The sequence below is a fragment of the Mobula birostris genome, chromosome 2 (assembly GCF_030028105.1).
Source record: "Mobula birostris isolate sMobBir1 chromosome 2, sMobBir1.hap1, whole genome shotgun sequence".
NCBI lineage: Eukaryota > Metazoa > Chordata > Chondrichthyes > Myliobatiformes > Myliobatidae > Mobula > Mobula birostris.
Genome location: NC_092371.1, coordinates 80,723,699 through 80,740,932, shown reverse-complemented (window position 1 = coordinate 80,740,932; position 17,234 = coordinate 80,723,699). Strand labels below are relative to the sequence as shown.

Genomic DNA, 17,234 nt, shown 5'->3' with positions numbered 1-17,234 from the left:
AATGGGGGAATAGTTCCAAAGAAAATCTAAAACATATCTGTGAAATTGAGATCTATACTCAACACTACTCTAGATTCACATTACCTTATGCATTCATTAAAAATACACTCAGTGGCCACATTAGGTACAATAGAACCCAGTGTGATCTTCTATTGCTGTAGCCCGCCCACTTCAAGGTTCAACATATTGTGCATTCAGAGACGCTCTGCTGCACACCACTGTTTTAACACATGGTTATTTGAGTTACTGCCATCATGAACCAGTTTGGCCATTCTCCAATGACCTCTCTCATTAACGATGCAATTTTGCCTACAGAAATACCACTCACTGGATTTTTTTCTTTTGCGCCATTCGCTGTAAACTCTAGAGATTATTGTGCATGAAAATCCCATACGATCAGCAGTTTCTGACATACTCAAATCACCCCAGCTGGCACCAACAATCATTCCATAGTCAAAGTCCCTTAGATCACATTTCTTCCTAATTCTGATGTTTGGTGTGAACAACAAGTGAACCTCTTGACCAGGTCTGCATGCTTTTATATAGTGAGTTGCTGTCACCTGATTGGCTGATTAGATACTTGCATTAATGAGGTGTACAGGTGTACCGAATAAAGTGACTACAGAGTGTATACCTTCAGACAAATAAAAAGCACGTGACAGAAAGAAAATTTGTAACTTTTTGAGAAGAACTTAGAGGCCACCAATTTATGTTGATCAAAGGTAGCTGCAAAATGGTGGCAGAAACTTAAAGACATGAGATTCTGCAGATGTTGAAATTCAGAGCAACACACAAAATGCTGGAGGAACTCAGCAGGTCAGGCAGCATGTAGAGAAATAAACGGTTGTGTTCCAGGTCAAGAACGTGGGAATAAAAAGATGGGGGAAGGGGAAGGAGGATAGTCAGACGGTGATAGGTGAAGCAAAATGGGTGGGAAAGATAAAAGCATAGAGAAAAAGGAATCTGATAGGAGGGAAGAAACTTACGACCTTTTCTGAAAAAATCTCAGTTACAAATAATTATTCAACCACAAGAAAACAAATTGCAAGAAATGGACTCGTGGATTTTCTGAGAGCACAAAGGTAAAACAATTTCATTAGATTAGAGGAATCAATCATTTCATGGTACAGAAACTGCACTGCTGCAGACAGGAAGGCTCTACAATGGGTAGTCAAAACTGTCCAACACATCATCACGCCAGCCTACCTGCCATCAAGGACACATATACAGAAAGATGGGGCAAACAGGGTCAGCAACATCATTAGGAATCCCATCCACCCAGCTCGTGAACTGTTTGTCCCACTCCCATCAGGAAGGAGGCTACCATCATGCTGAAAAACAGCTGTTTTCCCCAACACCTCCACCCATTAATCTACAACTCCCACCACCACTATTTTATCATTTCCTGCCAGTCACCTTATATACAGACACTCGGTCATTTTATAGACCTACAAGAAATGCATATAAGCCAGCTTCATATTTATATTCAAGCAACACACATAAAAGTTGCTGGTGAATGCAGCAGGCCAGGCAGCATCTATAGGAAGAGGTACGGTCGACGTTTCGGGCCGAGACCCTTCGTCAGGACTAACTGAAAGAAGAGCTAGTGAGAGATTGTACTATTGTTCTTTATCTTATTGCTTTTTGGGCTGCATCAGATCCAGAGTAACAATTACTTCATTCTCCTTTACAGTTGTGTACTGGAAGTGACACTAAACAATCCTAAATCTTGACATTCCAAGAGCGGGTGGCAATTTTCATGTGCAGCAAACTTAATATGTAGAAAATATTCAGTTATTGAATAAAGCATGACCATAACTCCAAGCTATTCTATCAATGTTTATAATGGAAGTATCTATAAACAAACAGACTTCAGAATGATGTGGGCGATCTAATACATATGCAAAATGCATCTTAGCCATACTCTGCACATATTCTGTTCCAACTTCGACAACAAATTTTAAAGTAACTCAAGTGCAACTTAAGCTAAAAAAAATGTACTATTAAAATGGCTTTATTCAAATCACTCAACAGTGCTATTATTTTCCTTGCCAAAAATATGTTAATGCAAGGTGAATACTCTCAGTAGATCATTGAGTTCATGGCATAATCAGGGGCTCAACTGGAAGCGAAGAATTATTAATTCTCAGACAAGGATATAAATGGTTTTATCACTAACTTCACAAGGTTATTTTCAAAAACTGAGAAAAATGTAGAACAAAATAAAAGCATAGGCTATTTTCTAAATGGAAAGAAAATTCAAAAATCTGAAAAAAATTCTAAAAATTTGGGGTCCTTGAGCAGGATTCCCTAATGGTTAATTTGCAGGTTGAGTCTGTGGTGAGGAAAGCAAATGCGATGTTAGCATTCAATTCGAGAGGAGTAGAATATAAAAGCAAGGATGTAATGCTGAGGCTTAATAAAGCACTGGTGAGGCCTCACTTGGGAGTATTGTGAGCAGTTTTGGGGCCCGTTATCTAAGAGAGGAAATACTGACATTGGAGAGAATTCAAAGGAGTTTCACAAATATTGTTCTGGGATTGAAAGGCTGGTCATATGAGGAGCACTTGGCTCTGGTGCACTGGAATTCAGAAGAATGAGGGTGACTTCATGGAAACCATTCGAAAGCTGAAAGGCTGCAATATGAGTGGATGTGGAGAGGATGTTTCCAATGGTGGAGGAGTCTAAGACCAGAGGACACAGCCTCAATAGATAGGTATCCTTTTAGAACAGAAATGAGGAAGAATTTCTTTAGCCAGAGAATGGTGAATCTGGGGAATTCATTGCCATAGCAGCTGTGGAGGCCAAGACATAGGGACACGCGGAAAAGGGAGGAGATTGAGGCTGAGGGGGAAAATGGATGACCCATTATGATATAGCGGAGCACACTTCATGGGCCAAATGGCCTAACTTTGCTCCGATATCTTACAGTCTTATGGTAATGTCTCTGAGATGATAATAAAAAGCACCTTACAAGATGGTAGCCCAACTAAAACGGCAGAGACTGAGTTGTGGAATATTTTAAGAGTGCTAATGACCCTGATCCCAGTGAGTGTACTGGCTTGAAACAGCTACACCCAGTATTATTGGAACACAGCTTTAAACAAGTTAATCATAGTGAATACATTAATGAAGAAACTACTTGGCGCACTTGGTAAGTTTTAAAAAAAGACTAAGTTGCAACTGATTTTCTGGAAATTCTGCAGTCAAAGCCTATTATATATCTATTTACACACACAAAACAGCTTTGAAGCTTTGACACCTTCCCATTTGCAATTGGTCATACTAAAAATGTATTTTGAGGAAGCCTGTACAAAGAAAACACTTATGACTCATTAACAGGTACATTCAAATTGTACAAAGTAATGAAAATGTTTCAGTTTTTTCAATAAAATCTGTGGAAAAGTTAAATGAGCCTAATGTAAATGTATACAGAACTAATCAAAGCTAATTCTCCACACACAGTTCAGTAGCATCTCATTCCTGCAGCCAGAATGAAGAATAAACCATCAATAGTAAACTGGATATTTTGGTGTTAATTTTCACACAATGGGTGAAAGATGTAAACACTTGATTTAAAAAAATCACACAGCCCTGCCCTCCTCATAACACTGAGTACATCAGATCATCTGATGGTTATTACAAGTTGCTAATAAACACCTGCACTGAATATAATAAATTGACATTGGCTTTCCCAGTTTCTTCAATTAAGTCTTATTGTATAGTTTCTGGTGATCACAGTAGGCTTTGAAAAGAGCCATTCAATAAGAACTTCAGTAAAATACCAAAATTAACCACCCACACTAAAAGCCAAATCAAAGAAGACTTCAGTATTTTTGTCAATGTAGCCCACCTTGCACAGTATTGCACACAGTCAGCAACAACAACAGGCCAATCAGTTCATCTTCTGGTTCATGCAAAATAATGGATTTTGTTATAAGAAGCAAGCCAAGAAAATGGTGCAGTTAGCAGTAATCAGCATGGAAAGTGAAAGATAAAAATGCCCAATCCAAGCAAACTGATATGAGCCTATTGGAACACCATTTAAAATGTAAATAACCTGAATTCAGAAACTGCAAAGGTAAGGAAGTGTGTAAAATGGAAGGGACTGAACTTAATCAACACAACCTGTTAATTTCAAATATACATGAAAGGTACTGGAATAAACCAGTAAGTGATTAAAACCTGCTAGTGCTTCTTTGGGAAGCAACTTGCAAGACCAGATGATCTTGAGACAATAAATATTATATCTATTTTACAAACAGCTAATGCAAAGGTAAATTCTTGGCTTTTATATTCTATCTACTATTCGGAATAATAAATGCTGGAAGTGCAGAATATGAGCCTCAGGCCTATCTAAGACAAGAAAGTCAGAGACCCTGTCCCTCACTTAATTCAATGGCGTGATTAGTGCAGGGGGGGGGAAGTCATGAATTTCAGGGTCATTTAGATAAAGCCTGAGAGCTGATGAAGATTAACACAGGCTGCGCCACTATCATTCTGTAGCTAAAAGTGCAGCATCTTACACTTACAACTGGATACCTGCTAGTTCCATTGGTTACACAGCCCGGAGGAGGAGTCTGTATGGCTGGGGGTGGGGGAAAGAAATCACTCCAAAGTAAGAAAACAAATCAACAGAATAATAAAGAAACAGAAATTATGTAGAAAAAATTATAAACCACGTTACTGTATTCAACTTAAATATATTCACTTGAAGCTTCCAATCCCATTGCTGCTGCTACAATGATATTCATTTACATTAATTTACTAAAACACCCCACTGCAATTCATGCAGCCAAAGGACACCATCAGAACAGCAGTGAAGTGTTTGAAGAGATTTTTGATGGAGTGGTGAGAAATTACAATGCAAAATAATTAGGGGCATACAAGTAGGGGACCAAATTGGTTGAAAAATGACAATCAGCAAAAAGATCATGGAAAGGGAAAGCAGAGGAAGCTACAGCTGATTAAAAGGCGACTGGCAAACCAAGTAAAAATGGGAAATTTTAATGTCAATATGAATTTTAATGTACACATTGGTGCTGATTTCAACTGTGGTTTATATAGTTCAAAAGTTAATGTAACCCTTGACAGAATTATTTTTAAGTGAAAACTAGACCACCGGGTGACCCGTTGGGGCACCCTTTGAGAGAAAGGTAGTGCAGTCGGATGTGACCAGAATGAACATTAGATTTCCCTGAATGCTATTACTATCGCTTTACTTTGGAAATTAAATAAGAAAATATAGCTCCTCCTCATTTAACGAAGGGCACTTTTGATGACAACATTTCTGGTTGAACTGCCACTCTTCAAGAATACTCTAATGTTTTCCTTTCTTTTTCCCCGGCTTAAAGCCACATACAGCTGACCATGCTGGAATACCGGTTTCTCTAGAAAAACCAGCACATTCTCCATGGTTTGGCCTTGCACCTTATATATAGTCATAGCAAAACATGACCATATCAGGAACTGGCTCCGCTGAAGAGGGACATCTTCCCCTTCTGATAAACAAGAGTAACTCTTGGGATCATGACAATGTCATTTTTGAACGCACCTATGAGATTCTCGTGCAGTTCTTCCACCGTCATTCGCGTTCCATTGCAACGCCTTGGTGGATCCAAGTTCCTCACTGAAATGATGGGAGATCGCAATCCAGAGTTCGACCGAATCAAGGAATTCTGTTGGAAAATGTACAGCATTAGCTCCTTCACTTACGGCACTGAAGGAACAGTATTCTTTCATGATTCCAGGGAAGCGTCTAAAGCACGTGAAGTTTATTTTTCGCATCATTTCCTTGAGAGGAACCAAGATAGAATTCCTCAAGAACAGTTCTGCAGGATTATCGAATGTCGGGTAGATGAAATCAATACATTCTTCCATAGTTTTTGCTGGCAGTATCATATCTTCAGGTAATTCAATTTCATCGTTTTCTTTTTTCTCAGTCTTGTCTTCTCCAACATCCAATAAGAGCTCAGAATATCATCCTTCTCCCTCACTCAATCAATCGCATGTTTCTCTTCAATTGAAACTTGATGAAGCTTCTCCATAAGGATTTTTTATGCATGAATTCCCCACATCAGCATCATTTCCTCGTTTCACAACTGCTAGAAGCTATGGGAAATCGCCACAGCAAATGGTTAAAATACCTCCGAAGGCCTCATTCTTGCCGCATACATCACAAAGAGTCCGGTCCATAGCTTCCAAGCTCTCTCTCCTAATCATGGGGCACTTATCCCAGACAAAAAGCCTCAAATTTCGGCATAAATTTGCAGTATTGGTGTTTTTAATCGATGTTACAAATGGCATCTTCATTGACTTTGAGGGGTATCTTGAATGCGCCGTCCTAACACCAGGCATCAATGTTGCTGCAATACCCGATGATGCTACAGCAATAGTAACACCTCCATCTCCCCTAACTTTGGCGAGGATCAAGTTGATGATAAACGTCTTGCCCGTTCCTCCTGGTGCATCAACGAAAATCATTGAAGAGAAATTCCTTTCCAAGCAGTCACACACATATTCATATATGGGTGTCCCCCGCTTTTCAAACATTCGCTTTACGAAACCTTACTGTTACGAAAGACCTACATTAGTACCCTGTTTTCGCTTTCAGAAGGTGTTTTCACTGTTACGAAAAAAAAAGCAGCGCGCGCGCCCCGAGCAGCCACTCTCCCTGGATTCGGAACTGCGTTCTCGCCGGCATTGCTTAAACACGTGCCTGTGAACAGTCATTTGCAAGATGAGTTCTATGGTATTGAAAAAGCTTAAAAGAGCTCGTAAGGGTATTACGCTTAGCGTAAAACTAGACATAATTAAGCGTTTCGATCGTGGTGAAGTTTCTCAGAGATGACGCAATCGGAAATCGGCACTGATCTGGGCCGACAATTACATGCCGGGCTGCACCTAATTAATTAGCATGTTTGTTTCCACTTTTTTCTTAAAGATGTACTGTGTGCCTCCCAGCTACCGCTGCACCCCTGAATGCTTCGCGGATCGGTATTGGTTGGTGGCCCGGAGGGTGGGGGCCACTGCACCACCCCAACCTGCAACGACTCAGCCTAACACACTATCATCAGTGTGCTCGGTGCTGTCCCGATTCCTGTAAGTGACACTACACTGTACATACATTATTTCTACTTTATATAGGCTGTGTATTTTTACGTGTTATTTGGTATGATTTGGCAGCTTCACAGCTTAAAGGTTACTGGAGAGAGTGTTTTTGCCAACAGCACTTGCGTGAGATTTTCGCTATGGAGAACAGTGCAGTAATGATTGTGGAAAAGTATTTCTACTTTATATAGGCTGTGTATTTATCATATCATTCCTGCTTTTACTATATGTTACTGTTATTTTAGGTTTTGTGTGTTATTTGGCATGATTTGGTAGGTTATTTTTGGGTCTGCGAAATTTTCCCATATAAATAAATGGTAATTGCTTCTTCGCTTTATGACATTTCGGCTTACGAACCGTTTCATACAAACACTGTACCTTCGGATGGCGGGGGAAACCTGTACTTCTCTTTGTTCATTATTCAATACGGGCTCCTTCTGTGAAACAAATTCCTGCTGTTCATCTGTTTTGTAATGCAGTTCACGCAAAAATTCCAGATTGCCAGCACTTTTGAGTAATTGTACTGTCTCTTGGTGTCAGCAAGTTATATTCTTCAAGTGTTTTGTCCAAGTTCTCAAGTTTCTCTTCGAAATACAGAAGAGCTTGTCCATGATGCCTCTCATCGATCATGATATTAGGATCATTGACAGTTCTCCACTCCATTGGTAAGAAATCTTCAGACATTGCATTCTTGAACCGGTTCCATAATTGCTGTGGATTGTTGATGTCAGTGTTTGTTAACAAGACGACAAACAAATCTCTCATTGCTCTGGGCATTCTTGTTCTCTACCTCTTCCATAGTTTGCTGCCAACAATCCTCTCTCTCTGCAGACATCTTTGAATGATGGAAGGATATCTCCACCATGTGTTTTCAATGATTCGAAAGATACTGGCCTCTTTATGTGATGAAATAAATCCAATAGTAGAGGTCACCACTTCGTGGAGAAACGATATACACTCGACCCAGAACACTTGCTTCAGAAATCCCGGAGCAGTCCTCTATTATTTTCCCCATTCTCCTTCTTTCCCATCTCTTATTAGTCCAAGTGTAGAATCTGGGAATAGGGTGTTTCGAAGTACTTCATTACAATAAGATTTAAACATCTCTTATTCATGGGTCGCAGTTTGATCTGTCCCAATCCTGCACATGCTGATGGTGATTAGCAGAATGTGACTGCTCGAAATAGAGCTGCCCTGCCCTTCTGCTGGGGTTGGTGTCACTGCTGTGAGCATCGTGAGGCGCTACTGAGGCTGGCCATGCGCATGTGTCGTGGTGTCGCGTTGCCGTTTCCACGGAAGCTGGAATCGGGTGTGGAAGTCGGGGCCTGTTGACGAGTGAGCAATTTTAAACGAATATGAGCAAATTTAAATGAATATAACCCTGATCTTTGCATGCATTCCGTAAGTTAGCGCATTTTAAGTCCATTTAGTCAAAAAAAGTGCCCCTTTAATGCACCGTTCTGGCTAATTCGACAGCACAAACAGACAAACAGATAAACGAAATGAAAATTTTAGTTATGTATAGATACTGATAGTGCTGAATACTTATGGAAACAGGAAACCCAAACTGACCCAAAAACTAAAATTTCAGCCCCTTTTCACATGATTCTGACTAAACTCAATGTCAAGGTCCAATGGTTTATTTGTAACTTTAACCTCAATATATAAAGTTGCAGAAAGCCTCGAACTGACATCATACAATAACTAGAGCATCACAGTTCAGAGGCAAGAGGTACAATTATCCCACAATTGTGCAGCTACTGAGTAAGGAAATCTTGTAATCACATGGATGGTGGTACGACCATAGCAGGAGTGTTGTGTACGGTTTTGGTCTCCTTATCTGGAAGAGTGTTCAGAGGAAGTGCAAAATTAAAAGTGTTGCAGCCTGACTCTTGGAATGGGAGCTGCCCTGAGAACAGATTGATTAAACACTGCAAGCAGTAGAGGGCAGCAGTTGCAGAATAAGCCACCTAAGATTGTAAAGAAGCCATACTCTTCTCTCAAGTAGCTGCAAACCAATAGAATTCTCCTCTGCAATTTGCACTAAGATAGTCATCAAATATATATTCAAGATGCAGCTCAACAGACTTTTTGACCACTAAGAGAAATAAGATGAAAAACTAACAAGCCCAGACTATGGAATCAACAAGCTGCAGGCAAAACTGCAGGTGAAAAGCACTAAATCATCCTACTTGATTAGTGGCATCCAGAAAACTGATATAACCAATCCAAAAGAGGATTTATGCCTACATATTTTATCACATTTTTGGTAGCTATTGTCAAAACTACTGAACCATTCCAACATGCACAAATCCACACCCTTATCTCACAATCAAATGCTAGGCTGAAGATATACCTAGACCTTTTGCTCATTCCACATGATGCTACTAACACTGTCAATTATTGTCCATCTGAAAATTGTGGGATAGTTCAGAGAATGTGCCTGAGGGAATGTTATTCAGACCAAGTCAAGTAGCAAATTTTATTTCCTGAAGGAACAAAAAGATTCTTGTGATAATGTGGTAGTTTTTTGGCTATCATTTAAAAGCAAAATGGTGAACAGATAGGAACTAATTTTACTAGCTGGAGTCGACAGCTCTAGTACTTAACTTAAAACTAGAAACATCAAAGTTTGGAACTTTCTTCTGAAAGCAACAATTACTGCTGGGTCAATTGATAACTTTGGAGTACTTTAATGTACACTGCCACTTTATTAGGTACACCTGCTTGTTAAACAGGTTCAATTGTTGTTCTGACCGAACATCGGAATACGGAAGAAATATGACCACGGAATGATTGTTGGTACCTAATGGGGTGGTTGAGTACCTCAGAAAGTACTGATCTCCTGGGATTTCCATGCACAACAGTGTCTAGAATTTACACAGACTGGTACAATAAACAAAACACAAAACATTCAGGAGTAGAAGTTCACTGGGTGGAAACACCCTGTTAATGAGAGAGGTCAGAAGAAAATGACCAGACTAGTTCAAAGTGACAGTTACTCAAATAACCATGCATTACAACGGTGCTGGGCAGAACAGCATCTCCGAACACATAACACATCTAACCTTGAAGTGAATGGACTAGGGCAGCAAAAGACCTCACTGGGTTCCACTCCTGTACCGAATAAGGTGACCAGCAAGTGTACATGAAACAGCTATGATCATAAAATGCTGAAAAATCTCCGAGTGACTAAATAGACTGTTCTTAGCTTTCTTTGCAAACACTCCAATGCAGCACAGAATGAGCACAATTTTCTGAGAAATTCAACTTCAAATTTGCCGTACAAGAAATGCACAGGATATTTAAAAATAATGACAAACTGAAAGATGCTGGTCACAAACAAGAAGAAATCTGCAGATGCTGGAAATGAAAGCAGTGCACGCAAAATGCTGGAGGAAATCAGCAAGCCGTGCAGTATCTATGGAAAAGAGTAAACAGTCAACCTTTCAGGCCGGGACCCTTCCTCAGGACAGTAAATCTCTTAGAATTTTTCAACTTGACAAGCTGAGCACATTTAAGATGAATGAATAGATTTTTGACATATGAATGGAAAAGGGTAGTGGGCCATTTCAGGAATGTGATGCTGAGGTAAAATAGTAGACATGACATTTGTGAATGAAGGGACAGGCACAAGGAACCAAGTCAAAGTCAGCCAGAATCATACATCACAGAAACGTGCCCTTTTGTCCACGATGTCCATACCCATCTACACTAATCTGAATTAACAGCATTTGGTAAACATAGCCTATTTTGCCCAGAAATTCAATTCCTCATCCAAACATCTCTTTTTAAAATGTTATGAGTGCATCTGCTTTCTGCACCTTTTTAAGCTGTGCATTCTAGACTGTAACCATCCTCTGAATGAAAACAATATTTTTTCTCTGATCCCTCAACTCAGGAAAGGTTTCTCTCCATCCACCTTATGTCGTCGTCTTACACCTGCACTGTCTCCTCTGTGCCTTCTTTGCTCTGAGCAGAACTAACCCAGCATATGCAATCGCCACATGACTGAGAAGTTGTATATGAGGCAACATCCTGGTAAATCTCTCTGTACCTTCACATCCCTCCGATTGCACAGAGACCAAAATGGTACACAGTAATCCAGTGTGGACTAATCAACGTTCTATAAAGGTACACCATGACCTCTATGACTGACTGAAGAACTAGAATCCTCTGGCTGAGCTAGACAGCATTTATCATTTATTCCAAGAGTCATATCTCTGCTGTTTGTAGTACCTCAACGTGCGAACTCGGTGCCGCGTTTCAAAGCATTACAACATCACAATTAAATAAATGCCAGATTTTATGCCCTTCATAAGAGTCATTTAACATATTGAATAACAAATTTCTATTCCTTACAATACAGATCACTTGCGCCTTTTTAATAACTTTACAGCTTACAATTTATGTAACAGTAAATTTACAAATAACATTAACTCTCCATTTTCTCCCCCAAACAAGATTTCATCATGGCAGACTGCCATTTGTCAATATGAAGTGCCAGGGACAGCAGCTTTTTTTGTTAGGGGACTTGGTATGTCACCAAAGACTCCAGCAAATGTCTACAGATGTATCATTGAGAGTATTCTAACTGGTTGCATCACTGCCTGGATCTGATGAGATTTTATACCTGCCCATTTTGTACTTGAGGAAACAGTGGATTTAAAAACAGATTTAATTTGGAGCAGGCTACTCCATAAAAAATGGGAGTGCGGCCAAACCCTGTGCACAAGGAAAGTAACACTATGGAGTCTAAATTATAACAGGCAATGTGTGCAGATACAAGACATGACAGTGGAAAAGAAGAATCTCAGAAAATTAAGAAATCAATCTGTTTGGGTGGCTCTAAGAAAAAGCAAAGGCAGAATATATTTTTATTAGTTATAAACTGATCAGCACACAGTAATAGTATCGTTGAGCATAGTATAAGTCAGAATAATGGAGGTCCATGTATCAATACACTGCAGTAATTATCAGAGCCTTTAAGCTTTATAAGAACATAAGAAATAAGGAGCAGGAGAAGGCCATCCGGCTCACTGAGCCTGCCCTGCCATTCAATAAGATCATGGCTGATCTTTCTGTACACTCAGCTCCATCTACCTGCCTTTTCTCCATAACCTGTAATTCCCCTATGTAAAAAATCTATCTAACTGTATCTTAAATATACAAGGGGCAATTGATAAGTTCGTGGCCTAAGGTAGAAGGAGATGAGTTATTAATCTCAAACTTTCTGCATTTTCACTCAGAGTTGAACTGCATGTACATGTAACGAGAGCTGTATAACTCATCTCCTTCTACCGTAGGCCACAAACTTATCAATCACCCTCGCTGTGAGCCACCTGGAGGTCCAAGACGCTCTCGTTACATGCACGTGCAGTTCAACTCTTTGAGCGATAATGCAGAAAGTTTGAAGTTAATAACTCATCTCCTTAGGCCACGATCTTATCAATCACCCCTGCTGTGGACCACTTCTACAAAGAAGGGATCCGTATGCTCCACAACCCCGAACTAAAGGCTAATTTATACTTGTGCGTACCAGCTTACGCCGCAGCCTACGCAAGTGGGCTACGCCGTTGTGAGCATTTATACTTGTGCGTTGGTGTGTCTGCGTCGCTCTGCAATTCACCGCCAAAACGCTAGTTGGCGGTGGGTTTCTATGCCAGTGTGTTGAGTTTCTTCGTGTTGAAACTCAAACTTCAAACAATGGCGACTGAAACTGAAGGAGAGTGAATTTTCTGTGCTTATCTGGCCACTGAGGGACATGGATGGGGAAATACATTTCAACTATTTTCAGATGTCTGCAGGTAGATTTGATGATTTGGTTCATCGTCTCCAACCATTTATTTCGCATCAGTGTACGCACAGTATACTCAGAGACTGGCAATCGCCATTCCAGTTTTAGCTTCAGGTGGATGTCAACAGGCTGCAGCAGCTAGCTACAAACTGGCATCAAGCACAGGGTCCTCCATAATTTCGGAGGTCTGTAAAGCTTTATGGAAAGCATTGCAGCCAGAGTTCCTTCCCTGCCCTTCAGTCACCCAATGGGAAGCTATTGCAGCGTAGGAGGAAATGCAATGCTACCAAGCGGACCAATCACAGTTGTTTCGGTCTGCGTTGCCGCGACCCATAGTTACATTTTGGGAGAGGTGCGCGTTAGGCTATGGCGTACATCTGACGCACAAGTACAAATCAGCCTTAAGTGTGTACGTGTAGGAGGGGACTATGTTGAAAAATAGATGTGCAATGTTTTCTAAAATTGACGCCTTCTACCTTAGGCCACACACGTATCAATCACTCCTCGTATTTAGTGAAGAAGTTTCAACTGCTTCCCTGGGCAGAGAATTCCACAGATTCACCACTCTCTGGGAAAAACAGTTTCTCCTCATCTCCATCCTAAATCTTCTCCCCTGAATCTTGAGGCAATATCCCCTAGTTCTAGTCTCACCTACCAATGGAAACAACTTCCCTACTTTTATCTTATCTATCCCTTTCAAAATTTTGTATGTTTCTGTAAGATTCCTTCTCATTCTTCTGAATTCCAGAGTATAGTCCCGGGCGACTCAATCTCTCCTCATAGGTTAACCCCTTCATCTCTGGAATCAACCTGGTGAACCTCCTCTGCACTGCCTCCAAAGCCAGTATACCCTTCAAGTATGGAGACCAGAACTGCACACAGTACTCCAGGTGTGGCCTCACCAGTACCCTGTATAGTTGCAGCATGACCTCCTTGCTCTTGAATTCAACCCCTCGACCAATGAAGGGCAACATTCTGTTTGCCTTCTTAATAACCTGTTGTACCTGCAAGCTTACTTTTTACGATTCATGCACAAGCACTCCCAAATCCCTCTGCACAACAGCATGCTGCAATCTTTCACCATTTAAATAATAATCTGCTTTTTTATTTTTCCTTCCAAAGTGGATGATCTCGCATTTACCAACATTGCATTTCATCTGCCAGACCTTGGCCCACTCACTTAACCTATCTATATCCCTCTGCAGACTCTCCACATCCTCTCTACAATTCGCTTTTCCACTCAGTTTAGTGTCGTCAGCAAATTTTGCTACTTTACACTCAGTCCCCTCTTCCAAATCATCAATTTAAATGGTAAACAGCTGCAGGCCCAGCACCGACCCCTGCAGCACCCCACTCACCACTGACTGCCAATCAGAGAAACACCCATTTATACCAAATCTCTGCCTTCTATTGGTTAACTAATCCAGTATCCATGCCAATACATTTCCTCCAACTCAATGCATCCGTATCTTACTTATAAGTCTCTTGTGCGGCACCTTATCAAACGCCTTCTGGAAATCCAAGTATATGACATCCACCTGTTCCCCTCTATCCAATGCACTCATTATGCCCTCAAAGAACTCCAGTAAGTTTGTCAAACAGGACCTGCCCTTTCTGAATCCATGCTGAGTCTGTGTAATGGAACCACTCCTTTCTAAATGTTTCGCTATTTCTTCCTTAATGACAGCTTTAAGCATTTTCCCGACTACAGATGTTAAACTAGCTGGCCTATAGTTGCCCGTCTTTTGCCTACATCCTTTTTTTAAAAAGTGGCGTGACATTTGCTGTCTTCCAATACGCCGGGACCTGCCCAGGGTCCAAAGAATTTTGGTTAATGATTACGAACACGTCTACTATAACCTCCACCGATTCCCTCGGCACCCTGGGATGCATCCCATCAGGACCAGGGGACTTATCTACCTTCAAGCCCTCCAGTTTGCTCATCACTATCTCTTTAGTGACAGTGATTTTATCGAGGTCCTCACCTCCCATTTCGTCCAAGAACATCATTCTTTGTCATATTAGACGTGCCCTCCACTGTGAAGACCAACACAAAATAGTCGTTCAATGCCTCAGCGATTTCCTTATCACCCAATATCAATTCCCCCTTCTCGTCTTCCAAGTGACTTTAGCCACCCTCTTCCACTTTATATAAAAACTTTTGCTATGTTTTTATATTTTGTGCTAATTTACTTTCATACTCCATCTTCCCTTTCCTTATTTCTTGTTTAGTTGTTCTTTGTTGCTTTTTAATATATAGATTGGAATTTCAATCCAAATTAAAAGTAGTACCATGAAGGATTAATTTCTGGAAAATACAAGAGATGTGCTTCAAGTTCAGTATTTTAGAGAACCAATAAGAGCAGTCAATTTTAGATGTAATGATTAAAAACCTTTTAAATGAGATTTAGTATTGAAGAGTCTTTTAGGGAGGAGTGACCATGATATGATGAATTTTACATAAACTTTTAAAATGATGTAACTTAAAACTGAAAGCAAGATCTGATATCTAAATAAAACAAATGAGAAAGGCACGATGATTTGCTCATGGCAGGTTGGGAAACATGGTTATATAAAGCAGAAACTTAATATGTAGATTACAGGTAATACATACTCCCTTCAAAGCAAACAAAAATATAAACAGTAAGTCTGGGCAAAGATAAAAACAACTTTTGATCTAAGGAATAAAGGGTTAGTGTAGGAGAATGGCACTGAGTTTAAAGATCACATTGAATGGCAGAGCAGACATGAAGGGCCAAATGCTGGATTTTGGCTTTGTTCCTATAAGGACTAGCTATTCTCATTGATATTCCAATTTTATTGACAGAGGTGCTAATTTTTAGGTAACATCCAAACCTGTGAAATGATCATAAAAACAAAATAATCTGCAGATGTTGGGGTCAAAGCGACACTCACAACACGCTGGAGGAACTCAGCAGGTCGGGCAGCATCCGTGGAAATGATCAGTCAACATTTCAGGCCGGAACGTTGACTGATCATTTCCGCGGATGCTGCCCGACCTGCTGAGTTCCTCCAGCGTGTTATGAGTGTTGCTGTGAATTGATAGCTGCCTCAGGCGAATTCAAAAACTCATTCAAGGACTATCTCAAAAATGGGTTCAGGAGCTCATCTGTTTTTTCAGTTCAGCCAAAACAAGAAAATTCTAGCTATTCCCTCCCCCTCCACCACCACACACACCTTTTTTTTTATTCTGGTGCCTTCTCCCTTCCTTTCCAGTCCTGAAGAAGGGCCTCAGTCTGAAATGTCAACTATTCATAGATGCATCATTTCCATAGATGCAGCTTGCTCTGCTGAGTTCCTCCAGCTTTTTGTGAGAATGTTCACATGTATTTGCTGTGTACAAAAATGGTTCTGCATTCATTATAATACAACAGCAACTACATTTCAAGAGGAAGACTCCTTCAAGTTCAAGCTCCTGGGTGTCAACATCTCTGAAGATCTATCCTGGGGCCAATATATTGATGTAATTACAAAGAAGGCACTGCAGTAACTATATTTCATTAGGATTTTGAGAAAGCAACACACACAAAATGCTGGATCTCAGCAGGCCAGCCAGGCATCATCTATGGAAAAGAGTAAACAGTTAACATTTCAGGTCAAGTCCCTGGGCCCTGGCCCGAAATGTCGACTGTTCACTCTTTTCCATAGATGCTCCCTGCCAAGTTTGCATTGTCTATGTGTTGCTTTGGGTTTCCAGCATCTGCAGATTTTCATGTTTAGGATTTTGAGATTTGATATATCACCAAAAACTCTAGTAAATTTCTAAAACAAACAAGAGAAAATCTGCAGATGCTGGAAACCTGAGTAACACACACAAAATGCTGGAGGAACTCAGCAGGCCGAGTAGTACAGGCAACGTTTCAGGCCGAAACCCTTGAAAAGGACTGGAGGAAAAATGCTGAGTAGATTTAAAAGTTGGGGGGAGGGGAGAGAAAAAGGTGATAGTTGAAACCTGAAGGGGGAGGGATGAAGCAAAGAGCTAGGAAGTTGATTGGTGAAAGAGACAGAAGACCGTGGAAGGAAGAAAAGTGGGGAGGAGCACCAGAGGGAGGCAATGGGTGGGCAAGGAGATAAGGTAAGAGAGGTGGCTGGGAGGGCATTACCAGAAGTTTGAGAAATCAATGTTCATGCCATCAGGCTGGAGGCTACCCAAACTGAATATTCCTCCAACCTAAGTGTGGCCTCATCATGACTGCGGAGGAGGATATGTTCAGTGAAGTAGTCTCCCAATCTACATTGGTTATTTGTAAAAACGCTGTCCCCTTCTATCAATTCCTCCATCTCTGCTGTATCTGCTCTCAGGATG

General features: G+C 40.7%; 1 protein-coding gene across 2 annotated transcripts in view; it reads right to left on the bottom strand.

Annotated features, from left to right (window-relative positions):
- Positions 1-17,234, bottom strand: part of LOC140188022 (casein kinase II subunit alpha) — a 124,008-nt gene that overhangs the window by 37,260 nt on the left and 69,514 nt on the right. The gene's annotated exons all lie outside the window — the stretch shown is intronic.